The following is a 20,317-nucleotide window of genomic DNA, read 5'->3' as shown; positions in this document are numbered from 1 at the left end:
TGGTATGAAAGCAAGGAAGATGAGTTTGAAAATTGGACAGATTTTGAAAATAAATTTCTCAACTATTTCTGGGGGAAAAATAAACAGAGAGAAATCAACCAAGAGCTACAGAATGGAAAATATCACGAAAAAAGGGGAATATCTGAAGAAAGATATGCTTTGCAGATATATAACAATTCAAAATATCTAGAATACAAATATTCTACCGAACAGCTGGTAGAAATGATCAGCAGACATTTTGAGGAAACGTTGGAAGATCACGTGATTTTGAGAAACTACCAAGATATTGATAGTTTGTGCCAATTCCTTCAATTAAAAGAAGCGAAAAGAAAAGAAATGAGAAATAGAAGACAACATGACCAATATAATGGACCGGAAAGAAGGTATTCATCAAATTATGACCAGAGAAACCGACATCCCAGATCAACAAACGAATATAGGCCGAGAAATTACAATAATTACAATAGACAACAAAATTACGATAACCGGAATGATACACAAAATAGAACAAATGAAAATCACAACAGGAATAGAGATGCACAAAATCCTCCGAATAGGAATACGAACGAACAAAGGGACGATAGAAATAATCAGAGATTCCAACGACAAAACAGAAGAGAGATGAATCATGTAGCAATAGAAAAGGAGGAAGAAGAAGTATTCAATGAATCCAGACAGGATTTTCAATAAGGCATCCACTAAACAAAAGTAAAAAACTCTCCGGTATATTTTGTCACCCGAGAGAGTTTATACATTTGGCGGGAAACAAAAAACAAAATTCTAATTCAAATCTAATTTTTTTAGATGCATTTATAAAACATAAAGCGATTAAAATTCTGATTGATTCTGGATCGGAAATTTCGTTAATCAATAAAAAACTAGTAAAAGAATTAAATATGGACAGATTTGTGTATAAGATTCCGAGGGTTGCTTTAGTGGGTGCAAATAATAAAAAATTGACGACAGTAAACGAAGGTTTAGGAGTACGGATCAGAGTGGGAGACCAATTCTATATTATGCAATGTATGGTGATCGAAGATCTAAATCATGATATGATAGCGGGAATTGATGAATTGAGTGAAAAACATATCACCATCAATTTTTCGGAAAATCAACTGGAAATCAGAGCAGAACCAGACAACATAGAAGAAGAAAAGGAAACAGATAGGAGAAAATTTTCTGAAAGGATAAATGGACAAGAAAAACATAAAGAAATCAATATGACGGTAGAGGATAAATCAAAAGCTCAAGAAAAAAATCAATCCGAAGAGGAAAAGAGAATAAAAAAAAGAAGAAGAGTTCGAAAAGGAAGCAGGAAAAAAAGGAAGTTATAAGCAGAAAAATGGAAGGAGCCGAAACATGGTGCTAGGAATACCAGATAGAAATTAAAGATAAAGAAAAAATAGAAGAAGAAATAACGGAAGAGGACAGAGAAGAAATGGCAATTATGGACGAGAATCCAGAATTTTGTGAAGAAGTAATACGGACAGTGAACACATGTGAACAAACTGAGGATGAAAGAAAAATAATATGTGGAGAAAACATGGAGAAGGAAATAGAGAAGATTTTAGAAAATTATGGAGATCTTATTAATGAAGAAAGCCGAGTGGCTAAAAATTATGAACATTCTTTTAAAGTTAAAAACTTAGAGAATTTTAAATCGAAAACATATCCAATCCCGTATAAATACAGGCAAAGCGTCGGACAGGAAATTGAAAATATGATCAAAGACAAGGTGATCGAAAGATGTGACTCTCCATATATCAACCCGATAGTATGCGTAAAAAAATCAAATGGTGATTTGCGATTATGTTTAGATGCAAGAAACATTAATTCGCACACAATCGCGCAATACGAAGCGCCTTTGAACATAGAAGCCATTTTTGGACGAATCACAGGATCACACATTTTCTCCAAAATCGATTTGAAACACAGTTTTTGGTTAATAAATTTGGCAGAAAAGTGTCGAAATTATACCGCTTTTTCTATCGACGGAGTGGTGTACCGATTTAGGGTAGTACCATTTGGACTACAAAGTGCATGCGCTGCTTTGGTTCGCGCATTACACACAATTTTAAATAGGCATGGAGAATTTGTTGTACATTACATAGATGATTTATTAATTTTCTCACCGGATATAACAAGCCATCTACGACATATTCATACTGTTCTCGAAGAACTTGATCAAGCCGGATTAAAATTAAATATTCAAAAGTGTCAGTTTTTCCAAAAAGAGGTATTGTATTTAGGATTCAAATTAGACAAAAAAGGGATTAGTCTTGTAGAAGATAGAATCGAAGTCATAAACAACTACCCTAGGCCAACCAATTTAAAAACTTTGCGGGGATTTTTAGGAATGGTAAACTATTTCAAAAAACTGATACCAGACCTCAGTACAAAAGAAATACCGCTAATAGCATTACTTAAGAAAAATGTCAGATGGAAATGGGGAACTGAACAAGAAATCGCTTTCAAAAATTTAAAAGGAGCGTTTTCCACAGCTGTAAGATTGCACCACCCAAGATATGAGCAACCTTTCATTCTCAGGACCGATGCTTCCATAAAAAAATTTGCAGGGGTGTTATCACAGATACAAGACGATATAGAGGTGCCAATATGTTTTGTTTCCCGTGTAACCAAAACGTATGAGAGAAAATACAGCGTTACTGAATTAGAGTTTGCCAGTGTGTTATTTTGTGTAAACAAATTACGTTTTTACCTACTTGGGGCAAGATTTACCATTGAAACGGACCATGCAGCGTTGGTACACATAATGAAAAATAGGTTGGTAAATAATAGAATTCATAGGGGCATTCTTTTACTCCAAGAATATGATTTTGAATTTAAATATATCAAAGGAACGGACAATACTTTGGCTGATGCGTTGACGAGAGATGAACAATTCCGCAAAGAGGATCACAAAACTCTCCACGTAGGCATGAACATAATGAGAGAAGAAGCAGGCTTATTTTCTTTGGCCAAAATCAGGGAAAATCAGGAAGAATTGAATGAAAGAGAAAAGCAAAGGGCTGAACAAGAAAATAACCTATATTTTAAGAGGGTCGATGGTAAAGAACTCTATGTAATCACGGAGCAAATGGCAAAATAAGTTTTTTTAAAGTTACACTGTGACAACGGACATATTGGAAGTAGAAAGGTGTGGCTTATGTTCAGGGAGAACTACATTTGTCGACAGGACTATACAATAGCCAAAGAGGTGACTCGAAATTGTGTGACATGCCAAAAGTGTAAAAGTAGGAACTTAAAAAATGAAAACGTCACAAAAAACGTCGTAGCTCGGAAGAAACTGGATATTGTTGCTATTGATATGTTGAGCGATTTGATACCAACAACTCAAAGGAATAAACACATATTAGTTATGGTGGATCTTTTCTCAAAATATGTTAAATTGTACGCATGCAGAACCACAAAAGGAATTGAAATACTTAGGAAGATAGACAATTTTATAGAAACAGTGGGAAGACCAGACAATATTTTATTGGACAATGCGACATATTTTAGGAACGAACGTTTTAAAAGGGAATTAAGAGAGAGGGGCATCGATACAAAATTTATAAGCATCCGTCATCCACAGAGTAACCCATCGGAGCGTTTTATACAAGAAGTCACAAAATTTCTACGAATTGCCGCGGAAGAACATCATCGACATTGGGACAGAAAAGTGTTTGAGATCGAGACCTATTTGAATTGTGCTCCAAATACGGTTACCAAAGAGACGCCTTTATATATAATGAAAGGAACAATGCCTACAAGACCGTGGGAAGACACCGCCCTCAGACAATACGAAGAAGTGATCGAGTCGGTTCAAAGAAGATTGAGACGAAGTGGAGAGAAATATCTCCAAAGACAAGAGAGAACCCGAAGAAGAAGGCCGATCAAATTCCAGAAAGGAGATAAAGTCTTAGTGAAGGCACTGAGGGTGTCGAATTTACAAAATGGTATTTGTGCTAAATTGATGCCGATATTTGAAGGTCCATATAGGGTCAATACGGAAAATGGGGTAAATAGTTATGAATTAGCGCACATAGAGACAGGAAATATACGGGGTATTTTTAACATTCACGACATCTATCAATATCATGAATAGATTTTAATAACATAGTGAAATAATTTGATCCTGGAAAACTTTTGTCATTTTAAAATTTAACAAAGAGTTTTCGGCAGATCAAATGGCGGGGATTTGTTATGATATGTAAAATCGAGAAAAATATTGGGTTGATTAAAATATTTCAAAGTTCAAAAACATTAAAATAATTCAGATAAGTAGGATAATAAACAACAAACATTTCGAAGAAGGAAAGTTATTAAATTCTTGGATTACTTGTACTAAACAAAATGTAAGCTATACATAAATTATTTCTTTGTTATACTTGAGTGACCCGCATAATTTAAGTGAAATAAAAAAGACAATTGAACCGGGTTTTCCGATTACATTAATGCAGTGATTAGAGACAATAGAAGAGATTTTAGAAAGAGGTTTTTGTTAGTTTTTAAGAATTATAGAAAAATATTATTTGTAAATAAGTTTTAGGAAATTTTATAATTATAGGTAAAAATTTGTTTGTTATCGAAATAAAAAAATGGGGGAATTGCGACGAGTTTTGATTGGCGGAGATTGAAAAAGGTGGGATAGGTATGTAGGAATGAAAGTTTAGCTAGATTTAGGAGAGAGAAAAGATAATCAGTTGGTTTTCCAAGTCTGTAAGACGAACAGTGATTGTTCTCTGGCGGTTCCCGAGAAGTAGCAAGCAGTAGTGTTGAATGTTAGTGAGTTTTTGTGGAGTTAGTGTATCTGACAGAAGCTGAAGCAGCAAAATATTGTAAGTCATATTTTTCTACTTATATTCCAAGAGTCACTGTTCAGGCCAACGAGAGATTCAGTTTATCGTAAAGAGAAGATATTCCAAGAGTCATTTTTCACTCGGGCCAACGAGAGATTCAGTTTATCGAGAGGAGAAAGGCTATCATAATTTGAATGATTTGTGCTTTTGAAGGAGATCATTAAGGACGATATACTTGCAACAATCTGTTGTAAGATTGCTGATTACATAGGGAGCGGTTGAGAGGAGATAATATAATCTACAAGGAACAAGGATTTGGACCACTCATCATCAGAGAGAGATATTTTTGTTTTCTGCAGTTTTTTCTTTTATTGATAACACAATTTTTACACTTAATTTAGAAAGGATATAAATATTTTGATTAGGAGAGTTAAATAGTTTGGGATTTTGAGATTTCAATTAATATTGTTTATACCATTAATTTTGATTATTCACGTACGTAGAACAAAATTTTGAGAATCATTATATGAGATTTGTTTATTGAAAACTTTTGAGTGTGAATTATTTCATTATTTTTATTTCAATATATAGTGTTAGATCATATGTGTTTTTTATTATTCCGGTATTCTTTGGACCTTACCTTTCACATGTAATAGCATAGATATTGAAGCACGAATTTAACCCTGAGATAAAAGAAATAAAAATTGTGATGGAGTCATAATCATATCATTTAAACAATTTTAATTAATCAAAAAATTAATTAGCTAATTATTGCTTGGCGCACCAAGACTTTAAATATCGCAATAATATATATATATATATATATATATATATATATATATATATATATATATATATCTTAACAAATTTGTCTTTCTTAATAGTATCCTTTGTTGTATGTTTGATCGATATGGTTATTTTGGACATGCAATTTGAATTTTTCGACTTCCCTTTTTTATTCATGTTTAAAGGGACTCTTTGATAGCCTGAGCGATGACCAACAAAAGTTTTACTAAAAAAAAATATGTATAATTTATTAGAGCATTCAATTAAATAAGAGAATATATTTATATTTCATTAAAAAATATTTTATAAGAGCTTACCTGCATAAATAGTGATGAGTATTTTTTTCGTATTTGTAGCTCTCCAGCTTGAAAAATAAATCCTTTTATATTCATTTAGCCATTTATATATTATGCCTTCTTCATTTTTAATGTCTACTCTGTACTTATTTTCATTTATAACACTGTATTTAAAACTTTTTGGCAAATCCAATATGTAAATAAACAAAGATCTGAACAGCACGTGCGGATCTTTAAAAATGCCGCGAAGGCGAAACCTTCATATAAATGTATGAAATGTAGTAAAAGAAAGAAATAATAATGTCTCGCTAATGTATAACATTTCATATATGAATTTCGCACCAAAGTAACATTCTATATACGTGTTTGGCACCTAGTCGCCTATTGGTTGAAACGTGCCCGCGTGCCGCAAAGGACTAATAGAGAAGTTCTAGTTTAGATGCCGGTGGTATAGTAAAACCTGGCACCAATTGCGGATTTGATCAGTACTTAATAGGTACTGCTTATATAGATACTTTGAGAGGTTCTGTACTGTTTTATTGGGGCATTATTATATAGGATTAAACTAAAATTGATTGTAATAAGAGATAAATATTACATATCTTTTGATTGTCAATCCGAAAAACGTTTTTAACTATTTTTATTTAAATTCTTTCATGGATTTTAGTAAAAACATTTTTGAAATTTTAATTAACCTTTCTAAAAATTTATAATTTCTCATCGGTTTTACTAGAAGTTTCATCGATTTTACGGGACGTTTCTTTGATTAATGTTCATGAGTACTAGTCATCTGACTGGAATTTAAAGGCCTTTGGATCGCGGTAGTGTTCATTCTCAATTCGATTGTTCTTGAATTTTTTAAAACCACTAGAAACTTCATCACAGTCATCAAGCTGTACGTGCAACTGCTTCACGATAAAACATTTTCAGCATTGTTGATCGGACAGTGGCAAATTTTAAAAATGTAATAAATAGTCTGTACCGAAAACCTGATATATTTTTTTAAAAAAGACAAGGCTTTTTTAACTTGGCTAAAGTGCTAATCTCGCCCAAGAACCTTCCTCCTTTATTCGGGCTTAGGACCGGCAACAAGAACATTGAGGTAGTAAATCTACTCAATGATCTGGTAGGCAGAGTTAAAAAACCTTGACTTAACGAAATGTATAACTATTAAGCTAAAATTAATATTTGCTGCAAAACGTAAAATAAAATGTTTTCAGAAAATTAACTGAAAAGTCAACAAAGTGTTTATCAACTAAAAAAGACAAATATTACACTTCTTTATCAACACGCAACTTTATTAACATTATAAAGAAATGTTTTACGATATAACACTAAGTAAAATTAAAGGCCTCTAAGGACAAATCCCTTTTATGGCACAAAGAACAGGTGGCTATCTAAAGAAAAGGTACTGAAAGAGGGGAAACAAGAGTCCTGGACTTGAGAGCTAAATTGTTAATGCTCTTACAAGATGCAAAATCTGAATATGCTTGATTGCTTTTCTGACCCTATTTGGCTCTTGAAATTAGCATTTTTGGCAGATTTTTTGTCGCCTTAACAATTTGAACAAGAATCTTTAAGGAAAAGAAGAAAATATTTTAAAAGCTAAAGAGAAAGTAAAAGCATATTACGCAAAACTTTGTTTTTGGTCAACCTCTCTGCAAAACAAAATGTTTAAGTTTTTTCCATATTTTTAGAAGATTGTTGAAGATAATGCAAAGACCAAAGTTTTGCAGTATCGGCTCACATTATGTGAATTATCCAGAGCTTGAATAATTTATAAAAGCAACTTTTGACATACTTTCCAGACTTGCACTCTGAAGCTGACAATGGTAAATGTATTTTAAACCCTTTTTCGGACAAATCAATAGATCTGGCTGATGTCACCACAAAAATGAAATAATGCCTTCTAGATTCAGCTGCTGATGGTATTCTTAAAATGGCATTTTATTCACAAAGTGTCGACGTATTTTCGATAAAAAAAAGCAAATATCCAGTGCTACCAGAAAAAGCTCTTAAATTATTAGTAAATTAGCTACTTCATACTTGTGTGAACTAACCTTTTCTTTAATGGTAGACATGAAAACTAAAAAGAGAAATAGACTTTAATTAGAAAGTGATTTAATTATTAAATTTATTTCATTTGATATGATTATTTACGTATTAACGTAAACAAGCACATTCTTCCCACTAAGAACCCCAACTTTTCTTTCAGCCGGCGACTTCCCGGGTAAGGCTTCGCGACCTCCCTACGAGTCGCGACCCACAGATTGAACAACACTGGTTTAGTCTATTAGTGATCACTTTACGGTAACTACAATACGAAGGAATGTACAACAATAACCAAATGCTTTTAAAATTGGACCAAAACGTGCTTATAGTTTACAGTTACTACCATTTGTCAGAAATTTAGAACAATTTTTGAATTTAACAATAATGACGATTATAATCTGAACTCAAGGAAAATTTAGTATTTAACTAAAAACTAACTTTGGCTTCCTCTAGAATATTTTAGGAACACAGTATGTTAAGCGCCACTTGGAGAATAAAAAATGAACTAAAAACATAATAATAAAGTTGAAAAGGAGAATTTAGAAGCAATAAAAATGTTCCCAAGTTTTCTTGGCGCTTTGTTATAGAGTGGTCCAGCACACTTTTTCAGATGGCTATTTACGACATCTCGCTTATTCTAGTGGCGTAAATAGAAAAGAAATGGAAAAAGTTCGGGGAATAGGAAGCCGTTTGAAATGCGACCTTTTATATTATGGAAAACAGGAAAGTTGGGGACAATTTGTTTGAAATAAAACTAACCAGACTTGTGTTATTGCAGAAACTTTCGTTAAAAGAAGAAAGTTTAGTTGTGGACGGATTTTATTTACTAAGTTTAAATCAAATTCAAGATTAAAATTAACGGAGTCAAATTTATTTATATGCGGGACTGTGTACACAGAATAATTTTAATATTTTATGATTATGATTATCTTTTTTTTTACTTTAAAATAAGTTTATTTCACGTTTCGATTTCCATTTCAAAAATCGTTCTAAAAATACAATTTTGTTTATATTTTGTAACAATTTTCGAAGTGCAAATCAAAAAAGCAAATAACTTATTTTAAACTAACTATTAATTAAACTTAACAATACACCATATTCCCTGACATATTTCTATCATTCTGAAGTAATTTATCTGTTTTTATTTATAATTGTACTTAGAAAATATGCAAATAAAAAAAGTATGAAATATGCGCATAAATATGCAGTATTTTATGCAAAATATGCATATTTATCTAGAAAATATGCATGTAATAAAAAATATTTACAATATTTTTTTATTTACAGAAATACTTACAATACTATAAATACATAACATATACAATTTATTTTAACGTATAAATATTATTTTGAATTGTGGTAACAATAGATTATCAAATGATGTTCAAAATTTTCTAATAAAAACTTATGGCTTCTATCTGAATACATATATTATTTGTAAATAGAAAAACTTCTTTCGACATCAACTGATGTAACTGGGGCATTTTTCAAATTTACTATAATAGATGGTTCTAAATTAAATGGTTCGGAAAATGTCCCAGTTAGTACTTGAACCATTTCAGAAAGAACCTGGTGACCACTATTTTTTTCCATGTTTACTTTAAATTTTTGAAAAATTTCCTTTCCAATAGTACCGTTAACGTTTTGACACAATGACTCAAATTTTTTTAATAAAACTGTACTCTCTAACAATAATAATTTAGAGGATTCTAATTAAGTTATAGTTTTCTGGACAAAACTATAATTTAATTTTATGAATGACAGTTGCTGTTGGAGGATATTATTTTGGAAGGCTTGCTTAGCTTCCAATAAAGATTGGCAACTATCATCCGTTAAAAGGTTAATTATCTCTTTTAAATCAACAAAACGATCAGCATAGAAATTAACTGCTTCCAACCATGTTCCCCAGTCTGTTAAAATAGGTTGCCGTGGCAGTGGAACAGCAGGAAGCATATTTCTGTAACATTGTATTCTTACAGGTGATTTCAGGAATACCTTTTTGATGCTCGCTATTAAACTGTTAACTAGTGGAAATTTTTTCTTACTTCCTCCGCAACTCTGTTTATTCCTTGCGCTAAACAAGTGACATGTAATAAGTTTGGATAAAACATTTTTAATTTTTGTCCTGTTTTACCATATATGGTGCTGCATCAGATAAAATAAGCAATAATTTATCATTAGTTATAGCAGCAGGAAGAAAAATATTTGCTAATGCTTCTTGTAGAAACCGTGTGATATTGTTAGAGCGTTGGTTTTTCCCACTCGCTTACAGGAAATTAAATACGATTTTTCAAAGGGTTCAAAGGGCTAAGTACACCAATCAATAAGTGCACAATGTATCTTCCTGACGACTCAGTGGTCTCGTCCACACATATGTAAAAGTAATTATTACGTATTTCGGCTTTTATGTTGTGGATAACTGAGGAGTATAACAAATTGACATTATTTCTCTTTAGAGTTCGTTCACTGGGAATGTTTTGTTTGCAATATTTTTTTAAAAAAGAACTAAAGTTTTTATTAGATAATTTTGAAAGCGGTATATTAGAAGATACTAATGCACGACACAAGTCTTCGTTAAAAGTTTCTTCTTTGGTTTGTTTGGAACTTGACTAAAAGCACTTGGACACTGAAGGTTGACATTTTTCACCGGATGGGGTTTTTACTTTTTTAGCTAAATGTTTTGCGGTTCGGACATGCTGATCTATTTGAAATTCTTTTTCAGATGAAATCTTAAAAAGAATATAAATATTCTATAGTTGTATCCATTTTTAAAATCTAAGATTGTAGAAATAAACTAAAAATGAACCGTTTTTGCATAACAATTAAAATATTTAAATTAAATCAAATAAAAATCGGTGTAGTAATCTTGAAAATATCAAGAAATGACTGTGCAAGAAGGAAGAACCCCCAAAGATTTACAAGAGCATCTTGGTCTTTTCTGTTTACATTTAAAGAAAAAATACTGTAAGCATAAATTAAAAGCACTTAATTAATTAAGTCCAATATATGATATGTTTTTGTTTTTAGCAAACTTAAAGCAAACTATGCTATTGTTAGAAAAAAATGTTAGCGACCTTTCAGTAGACTATTGAATGATTTGAATTTTAAATAGGTATCCTATTTCTTATCGCAAGGAGCTTAAAAAATGAAAAAAAAAAGAGAGGTTAATCTTTGTAAATGGGTATATTTTATAAAACCCTTAAAAGGGCTACATCAAATACACGAACGTTTTCGGAACAACAGTTCCATCATCAGGTTAAAATTACCTAAAATAAGTATAAACCATTTGATTAAAGCAAACGTGGTTTAAAATTTTGACTAAGGTTAAAAAAGCAAAATGGTTATACTTACAGGTTACCATGCCTGAGCCACTAAAATATTAGGGTAAAAACCCTTTAAAATATATATAAAGTTACCAAAGATTGTACATGATGTTATTTGTTTTCGACACCGTTCATAGGTATCTTGTCAATCAGTTACCAGCTGAAGTCCGTTTGAAGAGGTTTACTCTCCGGACACTGGAACTCACTTAAAGCGTGGGTGTATGTTACCTGAAGTAAAATTTAATTAAAATATTAAACATCAAATAATATTTATAACATTATGTACAATCTTTGGTAACTTTATATATTTTAAAGGGTTTTTACCCTTTAAAATACCTTTACCTTTTTTTAAAAAAGGTATGAATTACTTTGGATCATATAGGAATGTGAAGTATAGGGCAGAAGATCAGTAGGAAGACGCCAGAATCCATGGCTGAAAGACCTTAGAAGATGGTTTGACCGCTCATCTGCAGAAATATTTCATCTGCAAAAATTTTCATCTCCATCCTTAGGGAGGAGACGCGAAGAAGAAGAAATTGCAGCCAGAAACACCTGGGATTCATTATAAATAGAATTAGGCAAATATGCAAGTTGCATACTTTGCATATAATGCATAAAAAATGAAAAAATTTCAAAAAGTGCATATAATTTGAAAATTTGATGTTAACTATATATTTTTATATTCAAACTTACAGATAGCATGAAAATGCCAATATTTAGTTTTGTTTTTTAATCACTTGGTATTTAATTTCTTGGAATAGTAACTAATAAAAGACAGCGGCTTATAGTTTTGTCACGTTTTGTCCTGGAATTAAGGGTTTGTGTTTGCCAGTTTATGTCTCTAGGTAAAAATTTTTATTTTGACAGTCAGTTTCACTTGGTTTTACTTTTGTTGTAAAATTGGAGGCATAAAAATAATTATTGAGCTTTAAAATGCCGAAAATGAGCAATGTTTTAATAAAACCTTACAATGAGCTATCTATGGATATGAATAAAGTTTATTGCTCATGTTGTGGTAAAACCGTAAGTACATAAGTATTATTTTTTATTTTATTTAAAAAATTTACACGGTGGTACAAACAAAGATTTTAAAATAATTGAAGATTATGTTTAAGAAAAGTACCGACACAAGACTAGTTTGCAATAAATCGATGTATTTTTTCTTTTTTCGAGCATTTTTTAAGAAAATCCACAAGGAAAATAATTCCTGCAGCTGGCTGTATACCACATATCACAAAAAAGAGGTTAATCTTTGTAAATGGGTATATTTTATAAAACCCTTAAAAGGGCTACATCAAAAACACGAACGTTTTCGGAACAACAGTTCCATCATCAGGTTAAAATTACCTAAAATATGTACAATCTTTGGTAACTTTATATATTTTAAAGGGTTTTTACCCTAATATTTTGGTGGCTCAGGCATGGTAACCTGTAAGTATAACCATTTTGCTTTTTTAACCTTAGTCAAAATTTTAAACCACGTTTGCTTTAATTAAATGGTTTATACTTATTTTAGGTAATTTTAACCTGATGATGGAACTGTTGTTCCGAAAACGTTCGTGTTTTTGATGTAGCCCTTTTAAGGGTTTTATAAAATATACCCATTTACAAAGATTAACCTCGTTTTTATGATACGTGGTATACAGCCAGCTGCAGGAATTATTTTCCTTGTGGATTTTCTTAAAAAATGCTCGAAAAAAGAAAAAATACATCGATTTATTGCGAACTAGTCTTGTGTCGGTACTTTTCTTAAACATAATCTTCAATTATTTTAAAATCTTTGTTTGTACCACCGTGTAAATTTTTTAAATAAAATAAAAAATAATATTATAGTACTTACGGATTTACCACAACATGAGCAATAAACTTTATTCATATCCATAGATAGCTCTTTGTAAGGTTTTATTAAAACATTGCTTATTTTCGGCATTTTAAAGCTCAATAATTATTTTTATGCCTCCAGTTTTACAACAAAAGTAAAACCAAGTGAAACTGACTGTCAAAATAAAAATTTTTACCTACAGACATAAACTGGCAAACACAAACCCTTAATTCCAGGACAAAACGTGACAAAACTATAAGCCGCTCTCTTTTATTAGTTACTATTCCAAGAAATTAAATACCAAGTGATTAAAAAACAAAATTAAATATTGGCATTTTCATGCTATCTGTAAGTTTGGATATAAAAATATATAGTTAACATCAAATTTTCAAATTATATGCACTTTTTGACATTTTTGCATTTTTTATGCATTATATGCAAAATATGCAACTTGCATATTTGCCTAATTCTATTTATAATGAATCCCAGGTGTTTCTGGCTGCAATTTTTTCTTCTTCGCCTCTCCTCTCTAAGGATGGAGATGGAAATATTTCTGCAGATGAGCGGTCAAACCATCTTCTAAGGTCTTTCAGCCATGGGTTCTGGCCTACTGATCTTCTGTCCTACACTTCACATTCCAATATGATCCAAAGTAATTCATACCTTTTTTCTCTCAACACATGATCTAAGTATTGTATTTTTCTCTATTTGATCATGATTATTGATTCGTTTTATTTACTCATATGCTGAAGTACTTCATCGTATTTACTTTTTAATCTCATGAAATTCTCAGCATCCATCGGTATATGACGAGTCCGGTCGTAAAACATGTTAAGTAACATTACCTAAGATTTCAATGTTTTTGCGTGAAACAGTTGTTAAGTAACCATATTACAGATTTCAATTTTCAAAATTGAGTATTTGACTCATAGATGGTCACTACCTCACATGGTCAAAATCTGTTAACTGTCAAATATTATGTTTTTTGCATGTAAAACCTGTGAACTGCAGTGAACACACTATAAGTGTACTTAACAAGTTGCATGTATTATGCTATTACATTTTGTTTTATGCTTTAAAATGTCGAAAAATAGTAATGTTTCTTCAGCAGAAGAGCCCTTTGAGGGCTTAGATTAGAATCCAAACTATAGTAACGAAGAAGGATCGAAAGTTCCGATTTAGAACAAGTAAGTTTTTAGGTTAAGATTCTAACACTGCATGTAACATCTGTTAAGTGATGACGGACACCACGTTTTACTTGCTATTAGTGATATTTATTTATTATATTAGTTAAATCTGTTAAGTAATACATGTTTTACTTGCAGAAATAGCTAGTCATATTACTTAGTACTTGACATTTATTTCACATACTAAATTTACATTATTTTAGAATATTAATGTAAAAAAGGGGAAACAAAAAAAAGATAAGCAGACAAAAGAAAACAAAAACATTAAAGTGAGAAATATAAAAAATACACAGGAAGTGGTGATGAAGTAAGCGAGAAAGCTGTTGGGCCTCCATGTACATGCAAAAGAAAATGTTTTGAGATAATATCAGCAGATGAGCGATCCAAAATATTTTCTGGCAGCTCCAAAGCTATGATATACAAAATACTTATCTATTCGGATATATACGTAGAAACAATATAAAACGAAAGACCAGAAAAAGGGATACGAGAAGGACTTTTACATTTGAATACTCTATTCAATCAAACAACAAAAGTTTAACAATTTGCAAAAATACATTTATTTCTTTGCATGGAATCAGTAGAGGTCGATTGGAACGTATTACGAGTAAGCTTAAGAAGGGTGTAATTGTTCCTGAAAAAGACCGCAGAGGTAGACATGAAAACCAAAAAAAGAAAGAATTTGCAAAACGACATTGACGCAGTTCATCGTTTCATAGACTCTTTACGTCGATATGAAAGCCATTACAGCCGACCTGATAACACGGATAAAGAGTATATGAGCCTTGATTACAATATTAAAATATTATATGAAAAGTACGTTGAAAGTCGTCAAGCACAAAAACTTGAATTTGTTTCTTCAGACAAGTTCAGAAGAATTTTTACAGAGGACTATAATATTTCTTTTAAAACTCCTAAATCTGACACTTGTGCACAGTGCGATGAGTTTAAAATTAATATAAACGATTCTAAAGAAATTGGTGATAATGAAAAACTTAAGAAACTAGAAAATTCCAAAGAGTTACACTTAAGAAAAGCAAATGCTGCCAAGAGACGTCTTGAAAAAGCAGTGGAAGAGTCTAAGGGAAATGACGTACATGTAATAACGTTTGATCTACAACAAGCTCTTCGTACACCTAAATTAACCACTGGTCCATGTTTTTATAAAAAAAACTTTGGTGTTATAATTTTAGTATCCATTGCTGCAACAAGCCAGAAGATGGCTACTTTTTCCTTTGGGACGGATCTATTGCTAAACGAGAATCCGATGAAATTGCTGGATGCTTAAAGAAATATTTTGATAAGTTTGATGTTCGTGGTGACGCACTTTATGCTGTATCTGATAACTGCTGTGGTTAAAACAAAAATTGTACTATCGTAGAATTTTGGCTACAACTCCTGGCATCTAAAAAGATGAAAAAAATAATTCACGTTTTTCCACAGGTAGGCATACTATGCTACCTAGTGATAGAGATTTTGCATTAGTGGAAAAATTCGCAAAAACTAAAAATGCAGTGTTCTCTCCTAGTGAATGGAAAGAAGGTCTGAAAAAAGTCATAAAGAAAAGGCCATTTATTGTAGCGCCTCTCAAGAGAGAAGGTTTTTAAAATTTTTCTGACATAAGAGAAAATTTCAGCAAATCGAATTTTAAAATAAGCAACTCCGTGAAGCTTTAAGTTTAATGTCCCCTGAAGTTTAATATTACTAATCCTTATATCATGCTTTCTTATGACACATATAATGGAATTCCACAAACCATTAGTCTTAAAAGAAAAAGGGGTAGACCTAGTCTCTCACTGGAAGAAGATTTTAATAGAAACCTGATTCAAAAGTATCCAGAAGCATTGCCCATAGAAGAGTCAAAACTAGGCCATGTGATATCATGTCTCCAGTGGATTCCACCAGTACATCATTCTTTCTAATATTCACTGAAATCCCAAGATTTAACAGTTTAAAATTATTTTTTATGTTCATTTGTTGTTTAAATTCTGCTCATCTCTTGTTTTCTTATTGCCTCTGCTCAAATAAATAAAGTTATCTTAAACTAAACAATTTTATGCAAACTTGACCCAGTGATTAATAACCTGTTAAGTGTCTTTATAGTTTCTTAACAGATTTTTATTTCCTTAACTGAGACAGATAATAAACTTGTTAAGTACCATTTTTTTCTAAGCTTCTTCTTGTTAAAAGTTTAAAAAAAATTTAATTGAATAAAAACAATGTCTTTTTATTATAATATAAGAGCATCATATTTTTAAAATATTTTATTTAACGGCTGATTTAAAAAAAATTAATCTGTTGGTCTTTAGATTCAAAATGTGATATATAAATTTTTTTATTTTGTCACTTAACAAGTTTTACGACCGGGCCCTTCATATATTCATCTCAAAGGCATCTAGTTCTGAAGCACCTAATTCGGAAATATCTGATCATTTGGATTCTGAGCTCCAGACTAATGTCTGATCTTGAAAAAAATATTTTCGTGTTCATGATCATTATCATTCTGGCTTTAAACCTAGCCTCCTCAAGAATTTCTCTCCAGTCGTCCCTATCCATCGCCTTCCTTCACCAATCACGTATACCCATATTTCTTATGTCTTCATCGATGTTATCAAGGAACCTTGTTCTGAGTCTTTCTCTTCTTCTCTGACCAGTGGGTCTATCAAGGAGCGTTTGTCTAGCTGGGTCATTTTGTTCCATCCGCATTTCTTGCCCTATCCACATCAGACGTCCTATCTTAATATGTTTTACGATATCTGGTTCCTGTATATTCTATAAAGTTCGAAGTTGAATTGGTATTTACTGCTCCATAGATTCGCCTTAGTATTTTTCTTTCGATACATCCTAATATGTTTTTATTACTTTTTGTTAGATCCATTTCTCTGAACCATATGTTAGGACTGGGGCAATTATTGTTTTGTAGAGTTTTGTTATTGTATTTCTAGATACAATTGTGGATTTAAGGAGGAGCAAAATAGCATCATGCAGTGCAGTCATTTTCATGTTTTTCTCGCTTGTTATTATTCTTGATAGAATTTTTTTCTCTGGGTTACACTTACCGTTGATTTTTGCTTTCAAATATTATATGAAAGTTACTTTTCTAATATTTGTTCCTAGTAGTTCAGTCGAGATCTATTGACAAGCAGATAATAATAGACATTTTCCATAGTAGGCTATTTTTTTGCTGAAATCACTTTAGAATTTACCTTTTATTAAGAATTAAGAAAGGCGGAAGAAGCTGTTAACTGTATCTCTGTTTCTTGTTTATATATTTCGACGTTTCTTTTTTTTTTAACGAATTTTTATTATAAAAAATAAATATTTATAATTAATATATACTTCTTCAATAAACTTCGTAAATATTTTATTTATAATAAATTTTATGAAAAAAAAAAACAAATGATCCTATTCAATTCTTTCTACTTTAAAATACTGACTAATATTTCTTTAAAATAGCTTAAAATATTTCAAACGCTTCACTTTTTGCTGATAGATGAAAAAATCAAAAATTTACCATTTTTTGACCTGAATTTGTTAATAATTAATTAAGTCCAAAAAATTGACTGCAGGAAACATATAGGGTCTTGTTATAGAGGTCCATACTACTCAAAACAACTGTCGATTGCCTGGCTGGACGAGTGTCACGAGAAAATACTTATTTCCCTGGGCTATTATTGATAAAAAGAGCTGTAGGTATTATAAAACTGAGTATAATACTAAAGTGTACTTTATTCTAGTAAAGAACATTATTTAAGGTTTAGCTTAGTTTGTCATTATAAAATCGCGCTTTAATTTTTATTCTATATACTTTTCATTTTAAAATTATTTTATATAAAAATATAAGGCAGAATTTTTACAATTATCAGTTTAAAAATTGTATTAATGTGTGGAAAAAAAGGCTATTAGTAAAACATTTTAAGCTTAACTTTTATATTTATAATTTTAAAGAGATTTCTAAATCGGCACATATTAATAGCAGTCACAGTAAACAATTGGAAGAGTCCATTTACGTGACAATGCGTGACAGTTATACAACATTTAATTTTATTAAAAATTATAAACATAATAAATAAATAATAAAATTGTTTTATTCAATTTTAAACATATTTAAATTTAAAAAAATCAGAAAACATAGTATGAAGCTTCTCGCTAGTCTACAGTACCGCCTACTGTACCACTTCTTTTTAAACTATTCTTCTTCTTTTGGTGCCTATTCGTTTCGAATATTGGAGAGCATTCTGGCTATAATTATTTTATTAACTGATGCTTTAAATAGATTAGTTGTTGTGGAGAACCATTTCCTCAAGTTTTTTAAACTTGATATTCTTCTTCTCCCAATTCCTCGCTTTTCGAATACTTTGCATTAAAGTCTCGTTTCTCATTATGTGTCCGAAATATAACTTTCTCCTTTAAATCGTATACATCACTTTTTTTTCCTCCATTCTTCGTAGTACAGTCTCGTTGGTTATCTTGTCCGTCCATGATATCCTTAGGATTCTTCTGTATAGCCACATCTCAAAGGCTTCAAGTTTTTTCTTCATCGCTTCAGTAAGTGTACAGGATTTAACTCCGTAGTATAATATCGAGAAGATATAACATCGCAGGAGCCTTACTTTTATATCCAGATTAATTTTGTGGCTTTTAAAGAGTTTGGCCATGTTGTTGAATGCACTCCTAGCCTTCTTTATTCTACATTTTACTTATTGTAAGTGATCCCATTGTTCGGTATCTATTATTCCAAGATAGGTAAACTGTTTTACTCGGTCCACTGGTGTATTCTTGATAAGCAGTTGGACGTCTCTAATTTTATTTTTGCTGATGACCATAAATTTAGTTTTTGATATGTTTACTTGTAGTCCAAATCTTTCACTTACTTCATTTACTTTTTGTCACTTAATTTATTTACTTTTTTTCACTTATTTCATTTACTTTTTACAAGTTGCTGTAAACTGTTTAAAATGTCCGCAAAAATTAGGCGTTCTCCATTTAAAAGGATTCCATGTCCGCAATTTTCCAAGGCTTTACTAAATATTTCCTCTGAATATAGATTTAAATAATATAGGTAAAAGTATACAAAGTCGCTTCCGTCGGTTCATCTGCAAGATTTGTTTTTATTGTGGCTGATTGGTTTCAGTATAAATTTTGTATTATACGCCGGTCTTTATCATCTATTTGGGCTTTTGTTAGAACATCCATCATTTTTCGGTGTTGAACTGTCTTAAATGCTTTTTGGTAGTCCACAACGCAGGTGTAGATATCGCAAGTCATATATCTGCATCTTTGGAATAATACCTGTAGACTAAACAGTGCATCTCTCCTACCTACGCCTTTCATGAATCCAAACTGTGTGTCTTGTATTCTCTCTTCGCATAGCTTGTATATTCTGCGACGTATAATTTAAAAAAAAAGTTTTAGTGTATGGCTCATTAGACTTATTAGCCTATATTCTCCTCACTTTTTCGCTCTTTGTTTCTTTGGTAACGTAATAAATTCTGAAACTAGCCAATCTTTTGAAATATTGCCAGTGTCATAGATATTATAGAAGATTTTGCATAGTATTCTTACAGATTCATCATCAAGAAGTTTAAGAAATTCAGACTGTATTCTGTCTGGTCCTGGAGCTCTCCCCCCCTTTTAGTGATATTATTGCTGCTCTTAATTCTGCCACTAGTATAGGTGGTCCTGTTTCCGTAGGTATTGGGGACTGGTTCTCCCTCTCATCAAAAAATAAATTTCGTATGTAATTTTTCCAGAAATTATCAATACTCTTTTTGTCCACGATTACCTCTCCGTTGTCATTAACAAGTGTACTTACTCTTCTGTTTTTACATTTGCGTGTAATTTCTCTTACCTTTTTATACACGTCGAAGTCGTCGTATTTACTTTGTAGAATTTAGATTTCTTGGCATTTTTTCTCCAGTTCTTTCTGTTTGGTATCTCTGACCTTTCTCTGTATATCTCGTTGTAATGTTTTATACATGCAGTTATTGTTCTTATTTTTTCTTCTTTCTTCCATCAGCTGTAGAATCTCTGTAGTCATCCATGTCTT

At 31.3% G+C, this 20,317-nt stretch overlaps 1 protein-coding gene across 1 annotated transcript in view; it reads left to right on the top strand.

Moving 5' to 3' along the window:
• The window catches only part of LOC140434632 (voltage-dependent calcium channel gamma-5 subunit-like), a 1,250,929-nt gene that overhangs the window by 1,073,577 nt on the left and 157,035 nt on the right, over positions 1-20,317 (top strand). The gene's annotated exons all lie outside the window — the stretch shown is intronic.

The sequence above is a fragment of the Diabrotica undecimpunctata genome, chromosome 2, assembly GCF_040954645.1.
Source record: "Diabrotica undecimpunctata isolate CICGRU chromosome 2, icDiaUnde3, whole genome shotgun sequence".
Classification (NCBI taxonomy): domain Eukaryota; kingdom Metazoa; phylum Arthropoda; class Insecta; order Coleoptera; family Chrysomelidae; genus Diabrotica; species Diabrotica undecimpunctata.
Note: the sequence above shows the minus strand (reverse complement) of the source record. Positions and strands in the feature narration are given on the sequence as shown.